This window comes from Rhea pennata, chromosome 12 (genome assembly GCF_028389875.1).
Source record: "Rhea pennata isolate bPtePen1 chromosome 12, bPtePen1.pri, whole genome shotgun sequence".
NCBI lineage: Eukaryota > Metazoa > Chordata > Aves > Rheiformes > Rheidae > Rhea > Rhea pennata.
In genome coordinates this window covers 10,651,307-10,663,567 of record NC_084674.1, presented here as the reverse complement: position 1 = coordinate 10,663,567, position 12,261 = coordinate 10,651,307, and the positions used below count along the sequence as shown (strand labels likewise).

At 36.3% G+C, this 12,261-nt stretch overlaps 1 protein-coding gene across 1 annotated transcript in view; it reads left to right on the top strand.

The window, feature by feature from the left end:
* Positions 1–12,261, top strand: part of PRKAR2A (protein kinase cAMP-dependent type II regulatory subunit alpha) — a 74,193-nt gene that overhangs the window by 27,675 nt on the left and 34,257 nt on the right. The gene's annotated exons all lie outside the window — the stretch shown is intronic.

Below are 12,261 nucleotides of genomic sequence, written 5' to 3'. Positions count from 1 at the left end.
ATACTACTCCTTTTTTTTTTTTTTTTTTTTGTCTTATTAACCAGTATTAAATCCTTTAATGAGCTACTGTTGATGTTTTTAGCTCTGTCATTCCCAAAAATTATTTTTAAAGTTGTCTTTGAACGGTATCACATGGACAAAATGTTAAATATAGATGAGAAGGTATCGTGTCATTTTTCCTTTAAAGTGCAGTATGGATTGCACTACATATGTTTTTTGTTTTTTTGTTTTTTTTCCCCTTCCTCTGGCTTTTAATCTACCTCATTATAAACTTCAACTAATATAGAAAGTCATTATGTTTCTGATTTGAAAAATGCAGTGTAAAAATGCCAGTGTATTTGGTGTTTCCTCTCCAAATTTCAAGTCAAGTCCACTTGATTTGTAACTCTTGTATATTCATACCTCTCTTCAGTGTTATGGTTATGGTGGGATCTTGCTGATAAATGAGCAGAGGCCATTTGAATTATATATGCATGTTTAACTTTACATGCAAAATGTCTTCATGCCCATGCAATACAGTTGCTTTACTACTAGTTGCTCAGGTTTGAGCAAGAAGGTAACTACATAGGTTTGTCACTGTGTTTAAGTAATTGTGACTATAATGAAAACTTCATAATTCTTATAATTCAAAAGTGCTGATATTTTTGGTATATTATTACAGCAGAAATTTAGACAAGACAAAACTGTATCTTGAAGGACGGAGTTAGATATTCTAGTAGTAAATATTTGAAGTCATAAATTGTACAGCATCTTAATCCAGAGAGTCCAAACTTATTTTTATTTCCTTGTTAATTAAACTAATCCATCCTGGTGTCTGCTGGTAGAACAAAACCTGGCAAGTGAGAGGTGAATGCATCTCAAGTTTAAATAAAAGCTAGAATTATTCATGAGGTCAAAAAGTTAAGTCTTATTCAGAGGGCAGATGTAATCTATTTGAATCTTCAGTGTTGAAATATAATATTGTTGTTCTCATAATACTGAATTAGTCTTTATGAAAAAATGTGTTCCTCCACTAAAGGAGACTAAAGGTTAATATGAAGAACTAATGGCAAATGTAAATTGAATTACTAACTTACACAGTTAGATAAAGGAGGACTCATTAGATGCTTAATAGCACATTACTGGTCAGCCAAGACCTAGAATCATTCACAGTTTACAATATAGGCTAAAATTTTCCTGCTAAAAAAATTAATAGAATATGCATGTTCTCCTACTATGTGCTTAAATACTCCTCACACTGAAAAAAAAAAGTATTCCTCTCTACTTCCTATATCTACACTCTATACAGGTTATGATCAGTGTGGGATTTGTTAAAACACATGGAAGAGATGCAAACAGCATCTCTGCATATACAGGAGACCCCATGCAGCATAAAAAGATCAAGACGACGCTGGTTGTTTTTTGTTTTCTTTTTTCTTTATTTTTTTTTCTTTCCTACTACATACCTGCTGTGTCTGTCAAAAAGTCATCCAAATAGGAACAAGACTGCCAGGGTTCTCCTAGGTTATTGAGTTCCCTGCTGTTATAGGCAACCACATCCTATAATCCCTTTCATAAAATGAATGTCAGCCTAGTTTATTGCTTTTGATGGTCTGAATTTAATTCGATTTCCTTCTAAGGAATATGTTAGGATTTAAGAAACAGCATTCTACAACTTCTTTTTTGTTTGGAAAAGGAAACAAACCTTGCATTATGGATTACTCAATGTATTGTCTTTCCAAATGTGTTTTAACTAATTAAGTAAAGCAGAACAAATCATGAAATGGAGAAGCTGACAAGTGCAATTTATTTATAATTGATTATTCTTATCTGGTCTTCTCTTCAGAAGAACTTTCTGATAATGCTTATTGAATCTGGTTTCCTACTGCTCTTGACATGCTTCCTGTGCAGTGTAATTTGTAAAGGGAGGGGATGAAGAGAGCTAAAGTATTTGGTAATATCAAGATTACCACAAAACTGTGCAAAATTATAGGTTTATTGTACTCTGAAAAAAGATGAGCTAGGAAAAGAATTAAACTGACATTAGAAATACTGAAAAAAGATTTAAAATTCAATCAAGAACTTTTTTCTGACAAGCATTTGACTATGTAAGGATTTACAACATTGCTCTGAAAATCATTTAGTAAGTCCAAAATGTAAGTTAGAAAAAAAACCCTATAACTCTAATTACAGGAAAAGATAAAGTAATTGCCTACATTTTATATAAACAGTTTGTTAAGGGTTAATAATAGTTGTTCTAAAAACAGTTGAATTTGATGTATCTTCTTGGAGATAAATAATTGTTTATAGCCCTCTGAAAATTTATTAGCATTTTAAATTTGAATACAGTGGTTACAGATTTTTTTAATTGCTTTATTAATATACTCAGTATTCAATTTTGAGTGATTACTCTTGGTTTAGTTATTTTAAGAATCTTAGCCTTTGCTGTGATGATCTGCCTAAAGATAATGAAAGTGATGCACTTGGTGCACTAATGCGAATTCTAAGGATACATAAACCCATAGAAGGTGCACTTTCTTTTTCCTGTTACTTCAAGCTAGAGACAACTGAGGAAATAGAGATAAGAACTGGTGTGTATAGTTTTCTATATCTTTTGCGTGTTGATGCATGTAAGAATGCTTCTAAACCAGAACTTAAAATTTGGATGTGTTCTGGCCTTGTGTGCTATTTGAGAACGTCATTCCATGATTCTGCCTGCACTGATTCTGCTTTACCTTATTCTCCACGTTGTGGAAATGTATTGAAAAATGTGCAGGAATAATAAACTAACCAGATTTGTCTGAAAACCATGCATAGTCTGTTTTTTGTCCAATACAAAACATACTTGTGTAGAACATTAAGAAGCAACGGTAAAATTAAATACTTGGAACAGTTTTATTAATCTTATCTGTTCTGTAATCAGTCTGGCTACTGAAACTGCATATAGTTTCTGTTAATTTATGCCATTTGTTTTCTTTTTGTGTAGCTTCCTCCTTCAGCAGTGACCTTATGCTGGCATTTGGCCATCCAAGCTCCAAAGTGTAACGCATGTAATGCTAGATTATATGAATTTTCCAACTGCAGGTAGTTTCAATAAGGCAAGACTGCTGTAACAGTTACTGATTCTTTGTTCTTATTTTTAATTATGAAACACACAAATGTGGAGTATACTGACAAATATTACTTTAGTCGTTGTAAGTTTTCTAACTTTACAAAGCTATTATTTGAAACAAGTTTTTTGATACATGGGCAAGAATTGATGAACAAGTTTAGTTTTGCTTTTTAAAAAATTGAGCACATTTCTTTACCCAATTCTGGTTTGTGCTGTAATTTAGTAAATACTTTAAGAACATTAAAATGTGACAAAATTGCTTGAAAAGTGGTAATCTACTAGCCAGGTCAAGCTAATCTTGAACAGAAAAAAAAAACTTTACATCTTTTTCTCCAAAAGATGACTTTTCTATGTTTCTTAAATAACTGGGGAAAAAAATGATAGTGTGGCTTTCATATTGTATCAGTGATAGTAACACAACCTTACATACTACTACTACTTTCTCACCCTGGAGTGCCAAGAACATGACGATTCACTCTGCTTGCTTATGCTCTCCATTTCTGCTACTGTTGCTACTTATTCATCTTCTAGTCTGACATCTTTGCTCTTGAGGGAGGAAGAGTGTTTACTTGCTTGGCATTAAACTCTTCCAAGCGATTAAGCAGCTATAAAGGCTCTGCAGGGAATCACATTTGCTTCTTGACCAAAGAAACATGGCTTTGTGTACTGGTCAGAGATTCAACATGCAAAGCAGGTCGCTGTGGGTGGGACTGTGAGAAACTCCACAGACTGCGCAGGAGAGTCATCCTGGGAAAAGGGGGCTTATCTAGCTGTATTCATGGCATTATTTACAGACATGCAGAGCAGTAAAGTAGTGTTCTCATGAAAAGAAACAGCCTTTTTCCAGGAAGTGTTAGGAAGCTGAAAGAGCAATGAGAGCTTGGATGTTCCCCTGAAAATTTGTCTAGTGAATAATTGTGCAGAGTATGTATGTCCATGTAGCATGTTGAGGTACCATGGCACGCACACAAACTTCATACAGCATATTGGTCAATTCTAATTGTATACACGGTGAAGATTGACTTTATGAAAATTATCTTCTATTTGTAAGATCATAATCTATCCATATGCAGAAATTAAAAATCCTTCTAACTTTAAAATATCCTAGCTATAGGGACACTGCAGACTGTAGTGCTGTTGACAGTAGCAGTGCTAATTACCTAGTAGAATAGTCTTGCTTTAGATGAGTTAGCAGGGCCTGAACCTTCTGCTAGTATGAGTATTGCACTGTTTACTGACTATCACACTGTTGGCTGGCTGTCTCAGTCTGCCCAGACTTGATAGCATCAAAACTGTACAGATTCCTTCCTTGTCAGGGTTGGACTGTGTTGAAGTTCAGACTTACTTGCATGTTTCCTGATATTCCTCCAAGTGTAGGGGGCTTTGGTTTTTGTTAGATGGTTCCTTGTCTGTGGTAAGACTGACTGCTGAGAATACTATTGAGTATCCCAGTCCTACTGATCTGCAGGATATTCAGGGAAGATTCAGCTTATACATTGAATGCCATAAATATACTTATAGATATTAATGAATTGTTATGACCTAGGTTAGGTTTTATCTTAAGTCAGTGATACTGCCCTTCTCAGGCAATAATATCAAGCTATTTCAAAGTGAGAGAGAAGATAGCAGCAATATTTATCCCACTGTTCTAGCAGAATTTTGCTACTAGCAGTATATGAATGAAAGTTAATGGTGTATTTGGAATGAAGTATGTGCCACCTACTTCAGTCTTGCTTGGGCATAATTTCTACTCCTCCTTTTAGTTTTAGCATCTTTCAGATAAGTAACTTTTTTTTTTGCCAGATTTTGAATTCATGTATTGCCATTTCCACATGCCTTTGATTCACTCTACTGAACACCCACTCTCGAGCAGACTTGTTGACTTCTTCACAGAATTAAAAAAAAATCTGTCAAAATGATACTCATGCCCTTATCATGAACATCCTTACACCAGTGATGGAAGAAGGCTTTCATCCATTCTCTCCAATTATTTCTGGTTATCTGAGTGACTTAGTGTATTTTATTATCTATTGCATATGTCTGCACCCCCCTCCTTAGTCTTCATTTGGCCTCTAAGGGATAGGAATGGAACTACAGTTTCATGTTCAACAACTATATAGGCAAAATTATTAAATTACATAACCTAGGGAAGCAAGAAATGATAACTTTTGCTGAGCTTTTTATACCAGTTAAATAAGGTGGCTGTCAGGATCTGTGACTATTTTCATGTTAATGTAAAAGGTAATTGAAGGAACGAGGGTTACTTCAGTTAATCCCTTCAGTATCATAGAATGATAAGGTTGGAAGGGACCTCTGGAGATCTTTTAGTCCAACCCTCAGCATAGCCCATACAGGGGTTAAACCCGCGAACCTTGGCATTAGCAGCACCACGCTCTAACCAACTGAGCTAAACCTGCCTCCGATGGGCAGCTTTCAGCAGGGATTTGGTGAACTGAGAGGGATCAAATTTGCTTTCTTCTGAATTGTGTGCTAAGCTCTCTCCTAATAAATTATTGCTAAATAAATATTTATATATTTACAGGATAACCTTATTTTGAAGCTAGTGAATCCTGTTTTTGTGTGGAGTATATGAGCCATTAGTAATCCTAATGGAGATTTGTGAAATCAAGTTAAGTACTTAAATATTTCACTATAGTAAACCATTTTTAAAATGAACATGTGCACTATTCCTCTTTAGTGTGCTCTTTTTAAGTTCCAAATTAACCCACATAGACAGACCCACCCCTTTATTTGTATTCTTTAAAGAAATGTGTTATCTAAGCAATTTAGTATTTAAAGGTCTTCCAAGCTCAAGAATAGTCCTGATGTACAGGAGATGAAACTAAGGCAACAGGAGACTTCTGTGTATGAACACAGAGCTCCTATCTAAACACAAACATAGAAAGGAAATATAACCAAGAAGTTGAATTAAGGTTCTGGGAGGAATATGGATGCTGTCTGAGTGTGCAGGGATGGGGACAGGAAAGTCAAAGACCACCAGGAATTGAATCTGGTGAGGAATGTGAGTAGCAGCAACAAGGGCCTCTACAGGTACATAAGCTGCAAAAGTTGAGAAAAAATGTGGGCCTGCTACTGAAGTGGGTAGAAGAGTTGCTGACAAAGGATGTGGATAAGGCAGAAGTTCTCATGCCTCCTTGGCTTTGGTCTTTGCTGGTATGATCTGCCTTTAGGAATCCCAGGCCCCTGAGGCCTGTGGGAAAATCTGGTGCTTCACCCTTGGTAGAGAAGCATCCTGGGGAGGTGATGGAGCAACTCTTTCTGGAAGCCATTTGCAAAAATGTGAGGGACGAGATGGTCATTGGGAATAGTCAGCATTGATTTACACATAGGAATGGCAACAAAATGACTGGCTCAGTGGATGAAGGGAGAGCAGTAGATGTTGTTTGTCTTGACTTTGGCAAAGCTTTTGATACCATCTCTCATAACATCTTCATAGACAAGCTGATGAAGCATGGGCTAGATAAATGGATTAGGAGGTGGACTGAAAAGAGGTTGAATTGCTGGCTCAAAGGGTTGTCTCAGCACTACCAGTGGGAGAAATGGGCTCACAGAAATCACATGTAACTCAAAGGGAAACACAAAGTCCTGCAGCTGGAGAGGAATAACCCAATGTGCTCACACGGGCTGGGAGCCGACCGACTGTAGAGGAGTTCTGCAAAGAACAGCTTGTGGGTCCTAATGGACACCAAGTTGACCATGAGCCACCTATGTGCTCTCATGACAAAGAAGGCCAATGGCATCCTGGGCTGCATTAGGCAGAGTGTTACTGGCAGGTTGAGGGAAGTGATTCTTTCCCTCTGCTCAGCCCTGATGCAGGGCTACCCCTAGTGCAGAATTCCCCAGGACAAGAAGGACATGGACTTACTGGAGTGAGTGCAGCAAAGGGCCACAGAGCTGATGAAGGGACTGGAGCATCTGTCAAAGGAGGAGCAGCTGAGAGCTGGGACTGTTCAGCCTGGAGAGAAGGCTCAGGAGGGATCTTATCAACATATATAAATACCTGATGGGAGGACACAAAAAAGATGGAGCCTGACTCTTCTCAGTGTTAGCCAGTAACAGGACAAGAGGCAGAGGGTACAGGTTGAAATACAGGGACTTCTGCTTAAATGTAAAGAAAGTTCCCTTTTTTGACTCTAAAGGTGGTTGAACACTGGAGCAGGTTGCCCAGAGAGGTTGTGGAGTTCTTACTCTTGGAGATATTCAAAACCTGACTGGACCCAGTCCTGGGCAACATGCTGTAGCTGACCCTGCTTTGAGCAAGGGGGCTGAACTAGACCATCTCTCGAGGTCTTATCCAACCTCAACTACTATGTGATCCTGTGAAACAGGAGAGACTTCTATTACCCTAAGGTAATAGGGTATGGGAAGTATATACAGGAAATACAGTAGTATTTCAATATTCCAGAAAATTCTCGTTGACAGAATTTTGGCAAACTTCCCCGTCTTTCATGGTAAGGAGAAGTTTTGAACTGAGTGGTTGCTATTTCTTGATGCTGTGCCATAGTTCCGTATATCTTGCTGTTCTCATCTGTGTCTTGGCTGCCTTTTTGGAGAGAGAAACAAGATGACAAACACTGAGCATAGGAAGAGTCTGCACTAACCTGAGCAGGTTGTTTTCTTGCTCATCTAAGTATTTCTATGGTCTGTCTTTGCCTTACTGCGGTAGGAAAATCTACTTCTTCCTCGTTCTTGCTTAATTTAAAAAGCTGCTGTTTTCCTGTTGGCTAGAAACTTGGTAAAATTGCCATGCCTGCAGTTTCAGCTTAAATCGGGAGGACACTTCTAAAATACCCGTGCGCTTGTTTGTGATTAAGTCTGTGGTTTGTATTCTTAAAATATGTTTACAGTTAAAAAAAAAAAAAGGAAATTTTGCCTTAAGTTCTTATTTCAATGGAATTTAACAGAAATTGAAAATCAGCTCATTTGGTTCAAACATGGGGTTTAGATGGGATTCTAGCAGAAGAGCACCGTTTCAGCAGTATCCAGCTTCTGTTGAACAAAGCTCAGGTCATGTTACCTTGTCAAAATGGTCAAGGTCACAGCCCTTCACTGATTGCCAAGTATTCTAGAATTCCAGCTCTGCCTATTCAAACTGCTTTTATAAATAATAAGCACAGCATTTTCATTATGAAATGATTAACTGTGCTGCTGCTTTTAATGTTTAAAAAAAATAAAATACACTTCATATAAAGCTTAACTTCAGATGAAGTTTTTTATGAGTAGACAGGAAGAGTGTATTTTAGCAAGTACTTATTTACGTATATGTAAAGTTTTTCTTGTATATGAATTCAGAGATATCTAGAATAAGTGGATTCCTTCCATTTGAAAAATAAACATTTCTTGGTGAAGTTTCTAGATTCAAGTATATTTATTGTGCTTAATATCAAAGGAGCTTTATCTATGCAAATAGCTGTCCCCTCTGATTCAGCATAATTTGAGTCTAGTGCTTGAACAAAATTAACATATGTAATTAAACTTTTAAAGATGATAAATTGGTCTAGTGCTGCTTTTTCTGCATCTTCAGCCTAAAGAGCCATATTCAGTTCATATTTGATATATGCGTGTGTGTATGTATATGTGTGTGTGTATATATATATATATATATATACACACACACACACACACATATATATGTATATATATATTTTATCTTAGAATGCTGCTTAATTACTGTGGTCATAGATTTTATGAGCCAAGTGAAGAGCAGTCACAACTGTGAATGCCCAGGCTTATTTTCCTTTGTTAACTTAGATCCACTTAGGAAAGCTAAAATCACCTTTCAAAGACAAGTTGAGCTGTTCTACTTGACTCCCCCCCCACACACACACCTTCCCCCCCCCCCAAAAAAAAAACAAAAAACAAAAACAAAAACAAAAAAACCCAAGAAATTTGCATTCTGTTGGTTAGGAATGTTTGGTCAGACTTTGGGTAACCATATATGCCGCCTCTCTGATGGTGTGACAGATGTGCTGCTCTGACTGTGTGCTCTAAATTCTATGCAATGATAACTTTCTCCTGGAACGATTTGTAAGAAACCCACACTTACCGACTCTAGTCAGCTGATACTTCACATTCACTGTTTCTTCTTCATTATGGAAATAGGGAATTCTTTGCCTTCAACTCTCTTCATTCTTCTGGCTCCTATCAAAGATGAGCAATCATCTCATAAAGTAGATATGTTAACATCTAACATCTCTCTGGGCTTTCCAGTGAGATACAGCATTTTCCCATCCTGGGAAGCTGAAATGTCAGTATGTGATAATGCTGTGCATAGAAAAGCCTTTTAGTAACTTTTAGCCTTTTTAAATGACAGCTTAAAAAATAATTTTCTAAGAAAGCTTTTATACTAATTATTATCAGGCAGCATGATAGTGTTCTCTGGTAAAGGATACAGTTTTGGGATGCTGTGCAGTTAGGACATCCGAATAGCAGCAATGAAGCAAGAGGCAACACTTTTTTTTTTTTTTTTTTTTTTTCCTCCGAGTGTTTTCTTTTGCAGGATACTATCTACTTCTTTAGTGTTTAAAATCTTGTAACGTCAGATATTCAAGAAAAACTAAGCAACTAACTTACTCTGTGCCATTCTCTTCACATTCGACTTATAAGACTACCTGATTATCAGAAGATGACTTGAAAATCATGACCTGTTTTCTTGTGCTGCAACTGTAACGAATTCCTGTATTGATTATTCACTGCCTTAGAAAACTAGTGGCATAACTTCTAGTTAAAGGTTTTTAAATGATAAATTGCAAGAGTTTTGAGTTTTAAATTCAAATTTTTAAGAATGGCATAAACAGTTTTCCAATTTGAAAAACCTGATGCTTCTATTGTTTTTTGCTAGCCCTAATGATTGCAAAACAGGTATCATAACTAGAGTGAAAATAATTCATCTTAAAAATGTTGATACGAGCAAAAGCCAAGTGTGTGGGATGACAGATGAAAGTAGTGATAAATTGTGTGGGTGCACTCATGTAAGAAAGTGCCTGAATCATTATCTGTTAGACAAGGGAAAAGAAGCCCATTTTCTCTGTTTGCAATACTGGGACCTACTTAAAAATTCTTGGCATGTAATTGGCATTCAGTGAATAATGAAAAGTATTTAATTTTGGAAATTAACAATCATGACTTTGGAATTACTTGGATATCACAATATAGTGTATAGTTCTGTTTGCAATGGCTAGACTTTTTTTATGGCATGAAGAGAAATACAACATCAATGAGCATCTATGTTTAAAATTAAAGTCAGTGCAGTAGCTCTGTGGACCAGATCTGGTCCCATCTACTCAATGCAAGTACAAGTGAATATGTAGTGCTGCAGTGATGTGGAATATATTAATTTTTAAATTTAATCATAATCTTTTCTTTCTGAATAATTGGTGACTCTTATAGTGTTATGAAACAATTAAAACTGGTTCATCTGGAACCAAATATTTAAACCTAAATTAGTAATTTTTATTAATTGGGAGAGTAGGTTATATCTCTGCAAATCTAGTAAGTAATTGCATTAATTCACTAAGGACGAGTTTTCCCAAAGCATTCAGGTAGCAGAAGTGGCAAGTGGTTAATGTGTATGTGGGTTTTTTCTTTTTTAAAAAAGAGAAAAGTAAAAGCTATTTTTTAAAAAAAAGCTACTTAAATGCTAGTCTCTAGATACACAAATACTACAGAAAATCTTACAGCCTTCAGGTTTTAGAAAATTTCATTCTCTCACTTTTTTTTGGTAGACTGGATTTTTCATTTTTTTGAGGTGAGATGGGGAGGAGGAAGATTGCTTTTATTGAACTGTAGCTTGTTTTTAATGTGTGAATTAAAGTCTGAATGAAAATATTCCCTCTGAACTTCTTAACTGTGAGCAAAATAGTGATTGTTAAGCTTTTGTGCACAACAAACTGAAAGCAGACTCATCGGAAGAAATCCCAAAATGCACATCACAGTAAAGGCAAAATCCATACTTTCATACTTGGTGCAGAATATGATGCTGTGATATGTATATCTGGAATGATCTCAGAAATTATGTGCTTTGCATTAGTTGTCTTAATAAAGAAGTATTTTACCCTTTATATCAAATGTTAGACAAAGTAATATGTGTATAGTAGCATAAACTGATGCACTTCTAGCAAGTTCATTATAGTTTGTAATTTCAGATAAAATTTAAAATGGATTCAATAACCTGTGTAGAGCAGAATGCTTTAAACATATCTGATTTAAATATGAATGGATATTGCATGTGTTGCAGAAACTTCACTTGGTCCTCTTTAACATCAGAAAACCTCAGTGAGACTGCACATATTCCAAACAGTAGTCAGAATACTAAAAACCAACAACATGGAAAATAATGGATTTAAAGCAATTTCACTTGGAAAGTGCTATGAGCACTTCTAGAATACTCTCAGTTAAAGAAAGACTTAAAAGGTCAAGGCTTGACTTTGAGGGATAGTTTGTATAAGGATATTTCATTGCCTGAAACACTCACTTGATTCAGATTAGTGCATCTGAATGCGTATTTATCCCACCTCTCCAAAATTTGGGATAGGAAAAGGAGTGTAATCTTAAACTTGCTTATCTTCTGTATCAGGAAGGCATAGAACTGGTTATAAATAAAGCTCATAGCTCCTAACTGATCAGGTTCCCCCTAGATTGGTCTTTTGCCAGTTAAGCACAGACTAGTTCAACTGTCTGTTCTCCTGGAAATGAACTCCTATTTGTTCAGTGAGACAGTAAAACTGAGAGTTGGCTCATCCTGAAGGTGAGTTGCATCAAGTCAAGCAGTTATGCATTCCCAGTTAGTAGCAATCTTTTTATTTATGGTCACCAGAGAATATGAGCTGCTCATAGCTGATACAGAAATGGAGGTATCTGCTGTTTCTTGTAAGGGATTGGACAGTAGGTTTCCGCATTCCCTGCCTTGTCTGCATGCCAGGACGTGAAGCAGTCACAGCAAAGCACAGAAAACTCTGGGGTTCCACATCATTACCTGACATGCAATCCTTTTGTGTTGTCAAAACCATGCCAGTTTTTTGTTGTTTGTTGTCATTACAGGTAAATAGTGCAATATTTGTTCAAATCCATTAAAAGTCACATTACTGCTAGTGGAACATTATCTTAAAATCCTTAAAAAATCATTTCTAAGGCAGTGAATCATTAATTTC